General features: G+C 46.7%; 1 long non-coding RNA gene across 1 annotated transcript in view; it reads left to right on the top strand.

Annotated features, from left to right (window-relative positions):
* Nucleotides 1–400: 400 nt before the first annotated feature.
* Nucleotides 401–17686, top strand: part of LOC123350768 — a 96695-nt gene continuing 79409 nt past the window's right edge. Inside the window, exons 1-2 of the long non-coding RNA XR_006573816.1 lie at nucleotides 401–724; nucleotides 2652–2740. This is a non-coding gene — a long non-coding RNA (uncharacterized LOC123350768). The remainder of the gene's footprint in view (nucleotides 725–2651; nucleotides 2741–17686) is intronic.

The raw sequence follows: 17686 nt of genomic DNA, 5'->3' as shown, positions 1-17686 counted from the left end.
GGATTCGCCACAAGGACAAAAGGAATTTGTGGTTGTGAAGACACTGCTCTATTTGTGTGGTGTATTTCACTTTCCAGATGATGAATTACATCTTTTTCTTCTTAATGGTCACAGGATGGCTCCTGGTGACACAGCGTACATTTTTTTTTTAAAAGCTTGCTACTGGGGCAATTAAGGGCATGAATTTGTGGAGTATAAGTTTACATTTTGAACTGTATTTTTGCAAAGCCTGCAAACTTTTGATCAAGTGATGCTTGTTTTTTGGGAGAACTCATATTTTTTTGACTCATATCCACACAAACCAAAACAAGTGTGTAGCCTCCTGCCTCCTCTCATGCACATATAGAATGCAGGCCTGTAGTCTCCATGGTTACCAAACTACACAAGCTTGGAAAGCAGCTTTCCAAGCTCTAAGCCCCTTCTCTGAGAGCCCCGGATGTATTGTTGTATCTTTCCATTCCTGAGTAACAATATTTTAAATCTTTATATGCTTGCTCAAAATGAGTGAGAGAAACTTAGGAACGTGTGTGAGTGAGGTAGGATGCTAATGAGTGAGTCTCTCACCTAATGAGTGAGAGTTGACGTGTCTGGATCTATATGTGGCCCAGAAAGAAGGCCACGTTACAAAGACCCCCACAAGGCCAAAGTGGCTGTCAGCAGGGGGTGCAAAAGGAGACCCTGCCACACCCAGCCACATAGGGGCAGGGGGCGGGTGTGTCAGCTGGTAAGTCACACTGTTACCTATTATTAAGACTAGTCAGACTTTTTTCTCACAAAAAAACAAAATTCCCTTTGAAAATAGTGGTTGTTTTTTCCCCCCCAAACTCCATATTTTTCTACAGGGAAGTGGGAAAATATCAAAATTGACAATTTTCTGATAGGAAAATTTAGAACAACTTGTTTTGAAATTCCATTTCCAAATAAAATGGAATCTTTTGTTTCATTTCAACTTAAAATGGAATCTCACTTCAGTTTTCTTTTTTGGCTTTTTGGGGGGAGCTATGGATGTTTTTTGCAACTTTTGTTTTCCAGCCAACTCCAGAGCTGGTTGAAACTCTTCTGAATTTTGAAATTTGGATGAAATTAAATTCAAAATTTGATTTAAAGCAAGAGAACTTTTTTTTACAAAATATTTGCAATTTCCTTCCTCCCTTCCCCAGTGATAGTGCTGGCTAAAATCATTGGGGAAGGGAGGAAGGAAATTGCAAATATTTTGTAAAAAAAGTTCTCTTGTTTTAAATCAAATTTTCAATTTAATTTGACAATGTTAAATTTCAATTTGTGGGAAAACCTGAAAATGTTTGGGGTGTGGAAGGGGGGAAAAAGACAATCCATGACACATTTTCCCTTTTCTCCCCTTCTCCCACCCCAGCCATCTCTTGTGGTGTTGATTAAGGCTGTATTGTGTTTAAGGAGCTGGTACTTGGATATCAGTTTAATTTGTGTATCTAAGTAATGGTAGGGCTTCTGGAGCAGGCAATACTTTAAAAAACATTTCAACTAATAATTAAACAATAAACTGCTAGTTACGGGGTTGATCTTTTTTCTACCTCTGGCTTCAGGGCCGGCTCCAGACCCCAGCGCGGCAAGCACGCACGTGGGGCGGCCCTTTCCCGGGGGGGCAGCATGCTGGGCCGGCGGACCTGCCGCAGTCACGCCTGCGGGAGGTCCACCGGAGCCCCGGGACGACCGGACCTGCCGCAGGCATGACTGCGGAGGGGGCGCTCGTCCCGCAGCTCCAATGGACCTCCCGCAGGCATGCCTGCGGCAGCTCAAGCGGAGCCGCTGGACCTGCGAACCGTCCGCAGTTGCGGGAGGTCCAGCCGAGCCGCGCGACCAGCGGACCCTCCGCAGTCATGCCCGCGGGAGGTCCGCTGCTCCCGGGGCTCCGGGGCGCCTCCCGCGCATGACTGCTTGGGGTGGCCAAAAAGGTAGAGCTGCCCCTGTCTGGCTTCCATTCCATATGAAACCTATCTTGTTTGGTAAGGCATCCCAGCCTCTTTCCACCATACCCGGTTTGTGCTTTCTCTTTCATTAACCCTCAATATTGTATATGGAAAGAAAAAAGGACCAAGGAGGAAAATGAGGCATTGATGCTTTTATGATGCAGTTGTACTGCTGCCCTTTCCTTTGGGTTGCTGGTTGAGCTACAGCATTAAAGAGATGGAGTTTCTGTGTGTCTGTGTACGGTGAGGGAAAAGACTGGGGTGCTTTCCCTAGAGTGCTAGTGCACGTGTGGTGTGGGGGCGGGGGTTGGTTGGGAGGTTGGAAAAGAATGGAGTTATAGGACTCGCAGTCATTGGACTTAGTCTTGCTAGTAGGAGAGGATGGAGGGTTCAGTGCTTAGGGTACTAGCCTGGGGGAGCCTGGATTTAAATTCTTGCTTTGCCACAAACTTGCCGTGAGTCCTTGGGTAAGTCTCTGAGCCTCCCTTCCCCATCTGTAAAATGGGGGTAATAGCACATTCCTACCTCACAGATATGTTGTGAGGATAAATACATAAAGATTGTGAGGTGCTCAGATGCCGCAGTGATAAGGACCTAAGAGAGAATGGTCAGAGCAGCTGGGTAGGAAACTGATATTTTTGTTTCCAATGTTCAAAAGCATTTACTGATTTTATTTTTTATTTTTTTGGTGTCTTACTTTTGGAGTGTCCATCTTGGGCCCGATCGTCAGATGTGCTGAGAACCTGCAGCTTCGGTTGCTCCAAATGGAGATCAGGAGCACCTACAGACACAAGGTGTGTAAGCATGGAAGCACCCCAAAATAGAGGGCCTTCCATTTGACTGGGCTTGGAGAAGGCTGAAAGTCTGAAAAACTAGGCTGGAAATCATAGGATTGGAAGCAGGGGTGGCAGGTGTGTAGAAATTTTGGTGGTCCCCAGAACCTGCCCCCCAAACTCCGCCCCCCCCCTCACCTGCCTAAGGCTCATGGAGGGAGGAGGTCCGGGGTGCAGACCCTGGGCAGGGGATTGGGGTGCAGGGTGCAGGCTCTGGGAGGGAGTTTGGGTGCGTGAAAGGTTGGGCTCTGGGAGGGAGTTTGGGTGGGGAAGGGGTCTGGGGTACAGGCTCTGGGACTGAGTTTGGGTGTAGGATCTGGGGCAGGGGTGCGTGTGTGCAGGAGGGGGTGGAGGTGCAGGCTCTGGGATGGAGTTTGGGGATGGGAGGGGGTGCGGAGGGAGACCTGGCCCCAAACATTGGTGGAGCCGGGCCCCCAGGTCCAGAATATTGCTGGAGCCCGGGCACCATGGGCCCATATAACTCGCCGCCCCTGACTGGAAGGGGCCTCAAGAGGTCGTCTAGTCCATTTCCCTGCACTCATGACAGGACTAAGTATTATCTAGACCAGGGGTCGGCAACCTTTCAGAAGTGCTGTGCCGAGTCTTCATTTATTCACTCTAATTTAAGGTATTGTGTGCCAGCAATACATTTTAACATTTTTAGAAGGTCTCTTTCTCTAAGTCTATAATATATAACTAAACTATTGTTGTATGTAAAGTAAATAAGTTTTTAAAAAATGTTTAAGAAGCTTCATTTAAAATTAAATTAAAATGCAGAGCCCCCCGGACCGGTGGCCAGGCCTGGGCAGTGTGAGTGCCACTGAAAATCAGCTTGCATGCCGCCTTCAACACACGTGTCATAGGTTGCCTACCCCTGATCTAGACCATTCCTGACAGGTATTTGTCTAACCTGCTCTTAAAAATCTCCAATGATGGAGATTCCATGACCTCCCTAGGCAATTTATTCCAGTGCTTAGCCATCCTGACAGTTAGGATCCCAGAAGAAAAGGACTTCTTGTGAGAGTTCTAGGACCTCCTGCTTCCTTTCTTCTGGAAATTTGTTCAAGAACGTGTTATTGAGGTATTCAGGTGCTTCTGTTGAGCAGCTGTGTCTGAAGCACTCTAGTGTCCAGGAATAGTGAACGTGAAAGGATCGTGACTAGATGGTTGAATAGAAATTTCCTTTGGACTCGTGCTCATGGGAATCTGGAGTTGCTGCCACCTCTAACACTGAGATGTGTCAATGAACTTCCTTGGAATTTTGCCTCTCTGGGGGAAAGGGCTGTGTGTGAAAGAGCCTTCTACACCGGAGCACCATCGGTGGCAGTCCAACAGCACTAACCTGATACTGTCACTGGCAAAGGTGCCAGGCTTAGTGTACATCTCTGCTTCCCTTGCTCTGTCTTCATGTCTTAAATCAACAATGGCGAACCACGCCTGCTCCTCCCTCCCCTCTGCTTCTGGGACTGTGGGTTGGGGCTGTTCCTTCATCCAGCTGGATGAAACCTGCTGGTGAGGTGAGCTTTCTCTTAACATTACAGCCATCTCCTTGCATGGCAGCAGAGACCCCCTCTGTCAGCAGCAGCTTCAGCTTTCTGTTCCTCTGGGTTTCTGGTTCCCACGGGCTGCAGGGGCTGGGTTGCTCCACTACTAACCTGAGTGCTGTTCCCGGCACTGCTACTGAACTTTCCCCCTCATTTGTCCCTTCTATAAAGCAGAGGTGACGATGTTTGGCTTGCTTGGGAAAACTCTTTGAGATCTATGGGATAGCAAGTGCTATATAAATATTCTCCTTACCAACTTCAGCTCCGGTACCTCAACCTCCAGACATGCTTCCCATATTTACAGTGTAGGGGCTAACATCTGAAAATGACTAGTGATTTTAGGTGCCTAACTTGCAGCACTTAGGCCTCAGAGGGTGGCTGCTCTGCACTTTGTGAAAACCAGGCCCCTTCAAGTGGAATCAGGCTGGGTAATCCAAGAATGAGGCATCCAAAATAACTAGATGTGAAAAATCTTGGTCCAGGCACTAGGAAGGTCCAAGCAGAGCCCTTTAGCTTTCAACCCAGTCTGCCCCACCATGTTTCCCACCGTCCGTCCCCTTTCTCTTCCCACGTGTGCTCCCGAACACTTTAAAGGGGGCCAGCAATTTTTTTTTCTTATGAAAGTTTTCACAGGAAAACTTTCTCCACAACTTTTGAGGGTTTTTTTTGCAAAAAAAAAAAAAAAAAAAAACAGAGGAAAAAGTGGATTCTTGACAATTAAAAGTTTGGGGGTTTGACCACCAATACCCCCAAACTTCTGGTTTAAAACTGAAAATATATATATATATATATTTTTTAAATGCAAAATCCTGAAAATTTTCAGTGGAAACTTTTTTTTGGGGGGGAGGCAGGAGACCATTTTTGACCAGCTATACCATCCCCTTAAGCAGTCATTTCAGAGAGGTGCTCTCCTCCCCCGTTCCCCACCCAGCCAAGCCCTTGGAAAGTGTTTGCATGGCCAGAGATACACACCTGTCACAAAGCAAGGCAGATTCCTCTGCCCTGACACTTCAACACAACCCACTTTGCTGTGTCTATTTTTAGACAGCTGATGAGTAAACTGGGGTGAAGCACTATGGGAAACGAGATGCAAATGTTGTTGTGGAAGCCCATTACTGTTTTATGGAGGTCACCCTGATCTAATTACGCCACTGTTCCTCCCAGCCCCAGCTTGACCCTGGCTGATCCTGAAACGGATTAACATGTCTTGGTCACTTGAGCGTGTGTTGTGTGTCTGCTCTGGCAGGACAGCGGCTGAAGGTCTGGCCGTATCTCAGTGTTGTTTTGACCCCAGCCTTTCCCCCCCCCCCTCATGCCAAGTCCTTCGCAGACCTGTTGAATAGGGGCTTTCATTTCAGTGACCTCTGGGGTCATCTGTTTTCGGAGCATGAAATATGGCTGCCCAGTGGTCAGAAGCAAAGAGATAAACTTCACTGAGGAGCCTTAACAGGCCAATGAGCCGTGACTAATGATGATTGTGGTTTGTCTTTCTGGAGTTAAATTTATTGGGCGGCTGACCACTTAGTGCACTGCCTAGGGGATTAACCCTTTCAGGCATGACGAAGTGCTTGGATTTGCATTGGATAGAGAGCTCCTCCTTTCAAACATGTACACCAAGAAGAGGTTCTTTTCATGCTCCTGCACCAATCCTCTGCCCCACTCTGAGCAGGACCTTTCTCCATGCCTGGCACTGCCCCTTACCCCCAAATTCCTCTTAGTCCCACTCTAGTGTGAGGCATCTTAATCTTTTCCACCCTTTTCCAAACAATCGGTCCCGGGCCGGGTAGGAGCTTTCCTCACAGGTGATTCCTACCGTAATAGCGTACTACTGCCATATCCCTAACACTTGCATCTGAAGAAGTGGGTATTCACCCACGAAAGCTCATGCTGCAAAATGTCTGTTAGTCTATAAGGTGCCACAGGATTCTTTGCTGCTTTTACAGATCCAGACTAAAACGGCTACCCCTCTGATACTTGATATCCCTAACACTAAGACTCTCCTCTGTCACTTCCTACAGTCAGAAAAGAAGGGAGGCCTTGAACTCTAAGTCCTGTGCTTGACTTCAACTGAATTGCAGCTGGATCAGCCTCAGGGCTCAGCTAAGGTGACCAGATATCCCGATTTTATAGGGACAGTCTCGATGTTTGGGGCTTTTTTTAATATGGGCTCCTATTACGCTCCACCCCCGTCCCGATTTTTCACATTTGCTATCTAGTCACCCTAGGCTCAGCTGTCAGAATGATGTCCAGACACAACTGGCGACAGCCTAAGGGCTCAGTTACCAACAGCCAAAGAGCTAGGGACCACTTCTTATGCCTCACCAGTGCTCTCTAAAGGCACACAACTTGGAGGCTGTTGCACTGTAACTTATGCTTGTTTGTTTGATGGTACATCCTTGGCATATCTCCCATCCGTCTCTCGGTGTGGGGGTGGGGGTGCAATGGCATGGCTTTGCACACCTAGTATAGCAACATTTTTGGCTGCTGGGGCATAGGCACTGACTGTTTTTTTTTATTATTCTCCCTGCCCCAGGCCCTGCTCGGTGCTTTTCACCCTCCCTCAAGCATCTCCGTTAGCCACCAAAAATCTGTGGCTGGTGGGTGATAAGCACCCACTATTTTTTTTTCCATGGGTGCTTGAGCCATGGAGCACCCATGGACTTGGCGCCTATGTGCTGGAGAGTTTATAGTTTCCTTTGGAGAAGGGCAGGAGATAACTGGGATGGGGTGAAGCTCTTGTATGGGTAGGAGTGAAGGAAAGAGCTGATTGGTGGAACAGAGTGTCAATCACCTGGGGAGACAGGGAGGGACTTCCTTTCCATGCAAAGTGTTCTGGGTAAAGAAGTCTTCTATAAAACTCCCCTGGCTTCCAGCTGTAAGTTAGTTGTCAGAGTAGGTGTTGTGTGGAGGAGATGTTGGCTGTCATGTTATAGACAGTATTCCTTGTTGCTTTTCCTTTTAAAATAAATCTAGAGTTTTTTAAACTTCTCTGACCTGGATCTTGCTGCTGTGCTCTGCCACAATAATAATCTACCATGTTGTCAACTGGGCTAGAGCTGCTCAAAATAGTTTGAAATTTTAACAATTTTTAAGTTGAAATTCAATATTTTAACAAATTGTTGTGGAAACTTTGTCTTTTTTTAACCTGCTTTAACCTAGGACCTCTATTTTCTGCTCTAGAGGAAAAGGGTGACACCCCAAAGATATCCTGAAAAATCATCATAATGGCCCTATCAAAAATCCTAAGGCTGGGCTTTATGGGATCCCATCACTAAGGGATGGCTGGGGATTGTCAGTGCTGAAGAATGCTCCTAAACCTACTTCAATTACCAAAATCTGCTTGCAGATACATATATGCAACTCCTGTTCAAGTCAACAGGCCAGATTTTGTTTGCGGGTTGGGAGTAAAGGCAGACTTCCACTCAGTGGAAGCTGTACCTGGGTGTGTCTGAGGGGAGAATTTCCCCCTGGCTATTGTGTATGGGGGGGGGGAGAGAGAAGAGAATGTGGTATCTTGCTTGGTAGCCAGAACGCACAAGCAAGCACTTTTTTACAGCACCCCTTTTATAATATGAGTCTATCACCACTCCTGATCCACTACAAACTGGTTCCTGCAGTTCCTATGAAAACAGACACCAACTTACCCTTCATTGCTCCATGCCTCAGTTTCCCCACCTAAAAATTGGGGATGATAAAATGCTTTGAGATATATGAATGAAAAATATAACAAGGTGTTGTGAGGAAGTGAGAGGTTCAGTTTTTATCTCATGCCTTCACTGAAAACTGGCCCCCTCACCCTTTTGAGAAATCCCTAAAACAATCTCCCATCCCACAGGTGATCATGCCTTCCCAAGAAGGCACAATAACTGCTTGTGCATTAACAGAATCACTGTACCTCCTGTAAGCTTTGTCTAAACTACAGAGCTAGGTTGGTGCAAGGCAGCTTACGTCAACCTATGGAAATATCTACACTAAATTTCACGCCAGCTGACATAACTTCTGCCATACGCCGACTTACCTCCACCCCTGCGAGCAGCATAGAATCAGCATCGATGTAGTTAGGTTGACTAAGTGTCAGCATAGACAGTGTTGCTTATGTCGACTGTTACTGGCTTTCAGAAGCCGTCCCACAATGCCCTTTGCTGATAGTACGGTCAGTACAAGCGCGCCTGGTGGAGAGACACATTGCTGACACAAGAAGCAACGTGTAGATACACACAAGCAAAGTAATTACTGTGGCAGCTGTAAGTTAGATTGACTTAACTGTGTAGTATAGATATGCCCTCAGACTCATGTGGAGCCTGGAAAACCTAGCTTCCCCTGGAATTTCAACTGCTGCTTTTCCCCAGAATGGTCAGCAGGGGGTGCCCTTGGAGAGTCTCTTCTCCCATTGCACCAGGAGAGATGTGAGTGCAAGGGTCACCATATTTTGGAAAACCTGATGGAGAGCAGTCAGTATTATAACATCTGGGTGACTATAACTGCTATAAATCTCTGGGGTTGTGATGTTCCTTGTACTGATGCTATCATAGCAGATATATTTATAATACAGGAAACACGTTGGTTTGAGAACTCCCTGTTTCTTCAGGCATCAGAGCTATTTTTATATCACAAATCCCAGTGAGCAGGCTGCCTGTGGGTTGTACTGATTGACAGCAAAACAGTGGAGCCAGTGTTCTGAAGGGGGGGGGGGGAAGTATACGGGTGCAGATTTGACTGATACGCCACAGGCTTCAATATTCTGCAGAGTGCAGTATTTGGGGATGCGGTTTGTTTGCAGCAGGGAGACGCTGAATGGGAATGCGGGCAACACTGACTTGCAGCAGAAGATTGCCAGGACACATCACTGTAATTTGAATGCTGATCCCAGTTTCCCATTAGCCCGTCATTGTTACGACTCTTCAGTTCTTTGGAGCCAGGCTTGACAAGCATTCAGGGCTCTCGGGATTGACACTTCCCTGCCTTGCACCTATAGCACACAGATGTAACAACTGTGCCTGTGCTGGAGTCGCTCCTGGTTTATGCAGTGTATGGCCTCACTACAGTTATCCTGGGTGACCGGCACCTGGGTTAGCCTAGCCTGGTGTGAGCAGCCACACTGCAAAGCCATTCCTGAGTTACTGTCTACACCACAATAAAACACCTGTGCCTGGCCTGTGGCAGCTGACTGAAGCTTGTGGGGCTTGAGCTGTGGGGCTACAAAACTGAAGTGTAGATGCTTGGACTTGGGCTGGAGGCAGGGTTCTGAAACCCCACAATGGGGGAAGGGTCCCAGAGCCCAGACTCCAGTCCGGGCATCTACATGGCAATTTTACAGCCCTGAAGCCCAAGCTGCAGGCAGCTGACACTAGCCAGCCATGGGTGTCTTCACTGCAGTATAGACATTCCCACTGCATCCGTAGTGATGCAGCACTTCTGTGAATGGTAGGAGGATTCCTGTCCCTCTGGGCACATGAGAATTGGGGTAAGGCATTGGAGGACTCTCAGCACTTGAGCAATTTAACCTGTGACCCTCACTATAAAGTGGGCAGGTTACCAGCCTGAGTGAGCCTGGGTTTAAAGCACCACTACACTTGGATGAGAGAGTTTTGTGTGTGGACAGGGCCAAGAACCCAGTCTAATTCTGCAGTGAGGATATAGAGAAGAATCCTATCCAGAGCTTGAATAGTGTAGTACTTCATCTGAAATGTTTTTCTGATGAAGCAACATTGATTCTTTCCTCTCCAATATTTTCTCAAATGCTGTCTAGTCCTTGTTGGAAAATGGCAAGTGTGTTCCAGAAAAAAAAATCTTCAAAAGAAGTGGAGGTTGTTTTTTTTTAAAACTGTGGACATTTTCTGGATCTTTTCTGTTTTTAACAAAGCCAGAACCTGGAAAATTTTCTCTCTTTCAATTAAAAAAAATAATAATTCAATTTTGGTTCTTACGTTTTTGAAAAATGGATAATTTGGAAAGCAACAATTTTCCTCCCAAAATATTCATTTCTATAAAAAGATCACTTCCGGTTGAAAAGAAATGTTGACCAAAAATCTTCAGCCAACTCTAGTAGTATCAGTGTTAAAACTTTCCAGTCTTGATGCTTACTAGTAGAAATGATGATGATTTCCTTGCAGTTCTGGGTTAGGACTTCCCTTCAGAATACTAGGGTGAAATATTCACAAAAATTTGAAAGGCTTAAAATTTGGGCTTTTTTGCATTTTGTTGAACATTAGCAACTGATCCTATTTTTGTGGTAAAACCCTCTTCAGTGAAAATAGGTCCATTTGTGATTTTAAAACGGTTTCCCCCTCTGAAAATGACACACTTGGATTTTCCAAGTTTTCACTGACCAATTATCAGATTTGCAAAACTTCACACAAAGCTGCCTGAAAAACGGGAATGTATTCTGAATTTTTTTTAAAACTTCATTTTTTTTTTTTTGGTCAACTTGAAATTTCATTAAAATCTTAAGAGGTTTTCAACCACCCTAGTGGTTGGTAGGAAACAAGTGACAATTTTCTAAACATTTTTATTAATCAAAATTTCCAAACAATTTTCATTAAAACTTGCAAAAGGAGCGTGACAAAAATGGAAAAGTTCCATTGGGGGGTGGGGAACCTCCCCACAGCTGTACAGAATGGTCCCCTGGCCATTTTTCTGGCTCTTCCCCTCAATAACCAGCTGGCCCCTATATTCCCAGTCCTGTTTGATCTCTTGCAGCAAGAGACCTTCCTTAGACTGTTATCAGTAAATAGTATCCAAGCAGGAGATACAAAAATACAACTCTCTACCTTTCTCTTCCCAGGTGGAGGACCACCCACAAAAAGGCCATGTGTACAAATTCCAACCAATCTGCTAGCTGACTCTTCTCCTAGACAGTTGAGTGAAGAGGGGATAGGAAAAGAAACTGAGGAAGTTGAGGGGACTGGATAGACAGAAGGAGATAGTGGAATACATATACTGTATATACAGAGAGGGAAGATGCAGATGTAGAAACTAAGAAGTGGCAAATGGAGAGATGGGGGATGGAGGGAGTGATAAGAAAGAGGAAGCAGGTGGGGGGAGAACTCCCATCTCCCAGTTTCCCATTGTAGAAAGAGACCTTTAAGTCTCCAGTCTCCAGCAGCAGTGATTAGCCAAGACATGATCCAGCCTTAGCTGGCCTGATACAAGGTGAGAGGTCACCAGTTGTCTGATAAAAGGGAGTATCTAAAACCTCTTGCGGGGGGGTGAGTTTTAGTAATGGTAATGGAACTGTAGCAGAGAAAGGATCTCCAAGCAAACAGATTTCAGCCCGGCTCCACAGACACACTGTGTTATACCCTGCAGTCACACAGCTAAATAGATCTCAAACTCAGCACTGCCTTGATCTCTCCAGTACGTGCCCATTTGCTTCTGCTTTTGCAGATGTTACATGTAAATGAGATGGGGTAGCCTCAGCCACTGCATTGTTCTTCCTGTGGTGTTCTAGCCCTCATGCTCTGTGATTAACAAAGAAAGTTGTGGTTTGGGGAGTTTGTGCAATCTCAGTGTTTGAAGTTATGTCAGTACAAAGAGCCTTGAACCTGCTGTCAATTAGCCCTAATGGATGAGAGGCTGCTGATTGGGTTGGGAGAGAGTTGGAATTCCCTTGCTGAGCCTTGTAAAAGAGTTTAAAGGACAGGAGGAGATGGTTAACCAAGCTGGGACTGTCAAGGAGTAGGGAAAGAACAGTGTCCATAGATAAAGTTATTAACCCCTTGAGTGCTCACTTCCAGACACATGAGAACTTCATTAGAAAAAACAATGGCCAACCAGCACTTTGTGCCAAAGAATGAACCAAGTGTAATTTTCAAAGGCCTTAATGTTCACATTTCAGAGCAATCCAATGGGATTTGGGCACTTAACTCCATTAAGTTCTTTGGAAAATCCCAGACCACATTTTCTAGGAGTTTGAGGAAGTTTGGTTAACTTCTCATGACATCCCCATTCTCTTCTCCCTTTACCTTTTTGCGGTTACAGTCAGGCCCAGAAAAACTCTAGCTCCCAGAGCAGTGGAGGAATGGCAGAGTTACAAAACCTGCGGCTCAGCTTTGCAGATGCATTTGATACTTCAGATAAATAGCTCAGTGCTTGTGATTGAATTACAGTGAGTGCTGGTGAAAGGTTCTCGATTTAGAACCTTGGAGGCTGACTTTTTGTTGTTGTTGTTGTTTAAGCCACACAGAAGATAAAGCTGGTGGAAGTGCTAGTGTGTGACGCCCCCTACATTGCTGCCTGCTCACGTGTTTCATCTTAAAGATACCCCTTTTAGGAGAAAGGGGAGAGTTTCATTCCCACAAATCAGTCAATCCTTGGCTTCGCCATTTGTTAAAGGGGGCAATTAGTGTTGACTTTGGCAGATTTTGGGTTAAGGACACCTGTCCCCTTGGAAATAGACCAAGAAAACAACCAAGTCACCTTCTGAAGGTTGTCCAGTGGCCTTAGTGAAGTAACAGCTTTCATTCTCTGCTAGGTTTGGAGGTGAAGCTCTGTGACCTAGAGATTAAAGGCATCGTGGCCCATTGGTAGATCCTTGAGCTGCCCAGTTCTCTTCCCGGCTGCTAGGTGCTTATCTGAACCCAAACCATAAAGTTCATACATGCCTACCAATTACAGGGTTGGTGACACCTGGCAACTGGGGGTGGGGGGCGGGGAGGTTTCTGAATCTGGAGGAACACCAAGTAGCATGGGGGGCAGTTAAGAGCGGAGGAGGAGATGACTGTGGTGGTGGATCTTGTTGGCAATCTCCAAGGACACGCTAGAGTTCGCAGGAGTGGGGAAGAGCTCCCCACTAGTCCTACCCCAGTAGGCAGAGCAGGCCCTGTGCAGTCACAGAAGAGCCTCAGGGCAGTGGAACCGATGGGGTGACACTGTATTTTAAGAAGGGTGGGATTGCAGGGAGACGGCTCCAAGGATCCTCGTCCTCAGCACAGCTCTGCAGGGGCTCCCTGGCTGGGTAGTGGATCTGGCAGTGGGTGAGGTGGGGCTGGGGAAATATTGGTACCTCTCCAGGTTTTCCTAGATTGGTCCCTTTTTTGGAGGCAGCTGTCCTGGGAAATCTGTCAGTACACACTGCTAACCGTTCAGTTTGATGGGCTCGGGATCATCTGGATGTGCTGGTTTTCGGTACCTCCGAAGTGGTAGCCCTACGCTGGCATCCCCATGGCTCTGCATACCCACTGACTGAACCCTTCTGCCTGGAGAGAGTGGGCGGCAGCTGCTTGGCTGACTGCAGCCCTGAGGCCACACGGCAACTCCTTGGTCAGGAGCAAGATCCCTGCACCTTACCTGCTGCACGGCGCCCATATGTACAGCCTGTTTACCCAGGTTGTGCTTAGTTGGCCTTAGTGCTTAGTAAATAGTGTGAAAATCCCAATTTGGTAACATGTTCCATTAGGCGTCTCTATAACACCACAACGTAACTGTACCACAGCTGGTGTGTGTTTTGTGTTAGGCCCCCAGAGGCTTCTTGGAACAGGATTGCACCTAAAGAGTAAGGCATGAGCCCTGTGTTAAATGCCCATGGAAGCACTTACTTGTTACATGTGTGTAACCATCACTTTGTTTAGCTACAGAACTGAGCCAAGAACCCATTAAATGGGAACAATTTTCATTGTGTTTTCGCTTTGATTGCTTTATTTATGACTGACTCTTGTAGTGCATTCAGTGGGCCCAAATCCTGCTGCCATTAAAGTCAAAGGCACACGGTGCATTGAATAGGAGCCAGCTTGCGCCCAACGTTAGCTACAGAGACTTCTGAGAGAGGTGTCTGGTAAACAATGAAGCCTATATTCATTTGCAATGATTTGTTCTACACTCTCTAGCACTTCCCTGCCTCTCACGAGAGTGTTGTGAGGCATAACTAATGGCCAGCACTTTGAGATCCTCACACAAAAAGCTTTGCAAGGATTATGATTAAATTATGAAAGTGAAACATTGTTACAACCTCTACAATTAAAATTTAGCTTGTGTCATGCTTTGGTGTCAGGAAGACTAAATCAATGCAAGGGTTGAGGTCTAGGGGCTTATCCAGGGGTACGCATACCCCCAGCGGTATGCATAGGTCTTCCAGGGGGTACATCAGCTCATGTAGAGATTTGCCTAGTTTTACAACAGGCTACGTAGAAAGCCCTAGCGAAGTCAGTATGAACTAAAATTTCATACAGAAAATGACTTGTTTATACGGCTCTATTTATTATACACTGAAATGTAAGTACAATATTTATATTCCAACTGATTTATTTAATAATTGTACGGTAAAAGTGAGTCAGCCATTTTTCAGTAATAGTGTGCTTGTGACACTTTTGTATTTTTGTGTCTGATTTTGTAAGCACGTAAGTTTTTACATGAGGTGAAACTTGGGGGGACGCAAGGCAAATCAGACTCCTGAAAGGGGGACAGTCGTCTGGAAAGGCCGAGAGCCACGGGACGGGAAGAGCACCAGAGCTCCACTGAGGATGAACTGCCTGTGTTAGAAGCGGAGGGTTAGGGTTAAGGAGCAGGACTGGGGGCCTCTTTTTGATGTTTTTCATGCCAGCAGTCAGGCTGTATACAGAGACATCATTAATTTCCATAGGAAAGGACCTCCTTTCCCTGCCCCCGTCGTGTCTGATCCGGGAGAGTAAGTGAAGGGAAGTGGAGAATTTCTCCCCAGGATCAATCCATTGCCGGCTGTTACATGGTGAAGGGAGAACTTACAGCACACGGGCGCTTGGTCTTAAAGTGAGCTTGCTCTGTGCAGACTTTAGCATGTTTATGTGGTCAGCCGTGCCTCCAGCCACGTATCATTTAGGAATGGGGATGTTTAAGCAGGAGAGTATAAATACTTCTCAGCTGCTGGGGATCATTCTGCTGAACATCCATGGGATGAGGAAGAGTATGGTGTAGTGCAGGGGTTCTCAAACTGGGGGGTCGGGACTCTTCAGGGGGTCGCAAGGTAATTACATGGGGAGTCGCGAGCTGTCAGCCTCCATCCCAAACCCTGATTTGCTGCCAGCATTTATAATGGTGTTAAATATATTTTAAAGTGTTTTTAATTTCTAAGGGGGGTGGGGTCGAACTCAGAGGCTTGCTATGTGAAAGGGGTCACCAGTAGAAAAGTTTGAGAACCACTGGAGTAGTGGCTAAAGCATGAGACTGAGAGCCAAGACTCCTAGGTCCTAGTTCACTTTGTGCAGGTTTGGGTGAGTCATGGCCACTCTGCCTCAGTTTCCCCCTTGGTGAAATGGGCATAATGTCTGTTACAGAGTGAGATTGTGGAAAATGAGTTTCTGTTCATGAAGCAGTTTGACATCCTCAGATGAAAGGGTTTACAGTAGCGTGAACTAGGATTGTAGTAATCATCCCTAGCTCTTATGTAGCACTTTTTATTAGTAGATCTGAAGGTACTTTACAAAGGAGGTCAGTATCATCTCCATTTTACAGATGGGGAAACTGAGGCACAGAGGTCACCCAGCAGCAGAGTTGGGGATAGAACCCAGGTCTCCTGAATATCAGTTCAGTGCACCATCCACTAGGCCACACTGCTGTATGGTTACATTCACTGTGTGATACTGTAAATTGGGATATTCAAACCAGCTGAGACTTAAAAATAATAATAATAAAAAAAAATCAAACCAAGCTGAAATCAAGTATTTGGGGAGATATATCAGAACTTTTTAGCTTTAAAAATGAGACCAACAAATGTGCCCATATTTCTTTACTGCCTGGTTTTGGCCAGAACTGGATGGAACCCTACTGGAAACAAGGGGGCAGATTCTGTCAGGTGCTGAGTATCTCAGTTCAGGGCAACTGCACCTGAATTTTCCCTCAGTGGTCCCTGGGGGCACATCCGCTCTCAGGTTTCTGGCTCCCCAGCCATTGCCTTTCTTGGGTGGAGATCTATGTCTCGCTCCTGTCTGACTGGGGTATTTCCAGGCTGCACTGTTCCCTGCCTTCACTGTGTTATTCCCAGCAGAGCCAGGCTGCCCAAGCACACCTGCTTGCTGTCTCTTTGGAGACGGCGAACTATGCGATTGCTCCACTTATAAGTTACCCACGTAGCACGTCTTATCCAAGCCTATTTTATTCTTAAGGTAAAAGCACTGCAGAGAAAACAAAGGACCTGCCTGCATACTAATAAGCTTACCAGAGAACTCCCCAATCTTAACATGGGCTCTGGCAGGAGCAATCCATCAAGACCCTGTCCATGGGCTTTCCTTTATGCTTCCAAGTTCAGCACAGCTTCTGCTCAGAACAAGCCCCTGGCCTTGGACTGAGGCCCTGTCTTTCCAACCCTGCTCTAAGGACTGGGGTCTGTCACGGTCTAGCAGTTCCGTCCATTTCCTGGATCAGGAGGAAGGCCCTGAGCCAACTTAAAAGGAGGCTGTTTATCCAAATGCTCCCACATTTCTCTACTTCTTGGCTTTGGCCGGAACTGGATGGAACCGTATTGATAACAAGAGACCAGAGATGTGGCTCCTGGTTACCAATAGGCTGATCTGAGAGGGATCAGGTGCTAAGATCTGCTGAGCGGTAGGTAGCTGTCAATAAACCAGGTTTGGCGGCCCAGTTTTCAAGCTTCTGCAGCCCTGTTCCCTAGCCCCAAACTGTTTTATATGACGCCTCCACTAGTGTAGAGTCTGAGCACGTCACAGTCCTTGGTTATGCTCAGCACACCCTTGTGAAGCAGAGCGATTTCCCCCCTCTTCAACACTGGGCGCTTAGACACAGATTTTTTTAAAGGTACTTAGGAGTCTATAGACGCAGGTAGGATTTTCAAGGATACCCATGCAGGGTAGGCACCTGTACTCCCATTGACCTTTGAAAATCTGGCCCTAAGTGACTTGTCTAAGGTTGCACAGGAAGCCTGTGCCCGTGCAAAGAGTGCATCTGAGTCTCCCGCCAGCACCCTAACCAGTGAGCCATCCTTCCCCTCTGCCTCTTCAAGGGCTGCTCTCAGTTAGACGCTATTCTAAGGTCCTTAAGGGCCCACACGGCTGTTATGATTGGCAGGGCAGAGCTGCTCTCCATCCAGCTCCCGACCTGTCCCTCCCCACCCTCTACATCAAGAGGAGAGAGCTCTGTTGGCAGAGGAACCATCTCCTTTGGCTTAGTGCCCACAGCACACGGGCTGGAGCCGAGGTGGAGAATCTGACCTGTGATGAGAACAGAGCTCCATTGTGAGGGCATGGGTCTGCATTTGTTCCTCTTTTATGCAAACTAATTTGCACTTCCCTGCTCCTTCCTAGTCTGTAATCATAGAATCCCTGCCTGTGATAAGGTCAGTGCTTGGACTGGCCGCCATCTAGGAAAGCCCAGGGTGCTGAGGGAAGCTGTATTATTGAGGCTCTTCTCTCTGGGTGGGGCTAGAACTGGTGGCCTT

Source organism: Mauremys mutica, chromosome 16 (genome assembly GCF_020497125.1).
Source record: "Mauremys mutica isolate MM-2020 ecotype Southern chromosome 16, ASM2049712v1, whole genome shotgun sequence".
NCBI classification, from domain to species: domain Eukaryota; kingdom Metazoa; phylum Chordata; order Testudines; family Geoemydidae; genus Mauremys; species Mauremys mutica.
This window is presented reverse-complemented; position numbering and strand designations above follow the sequence as displayed.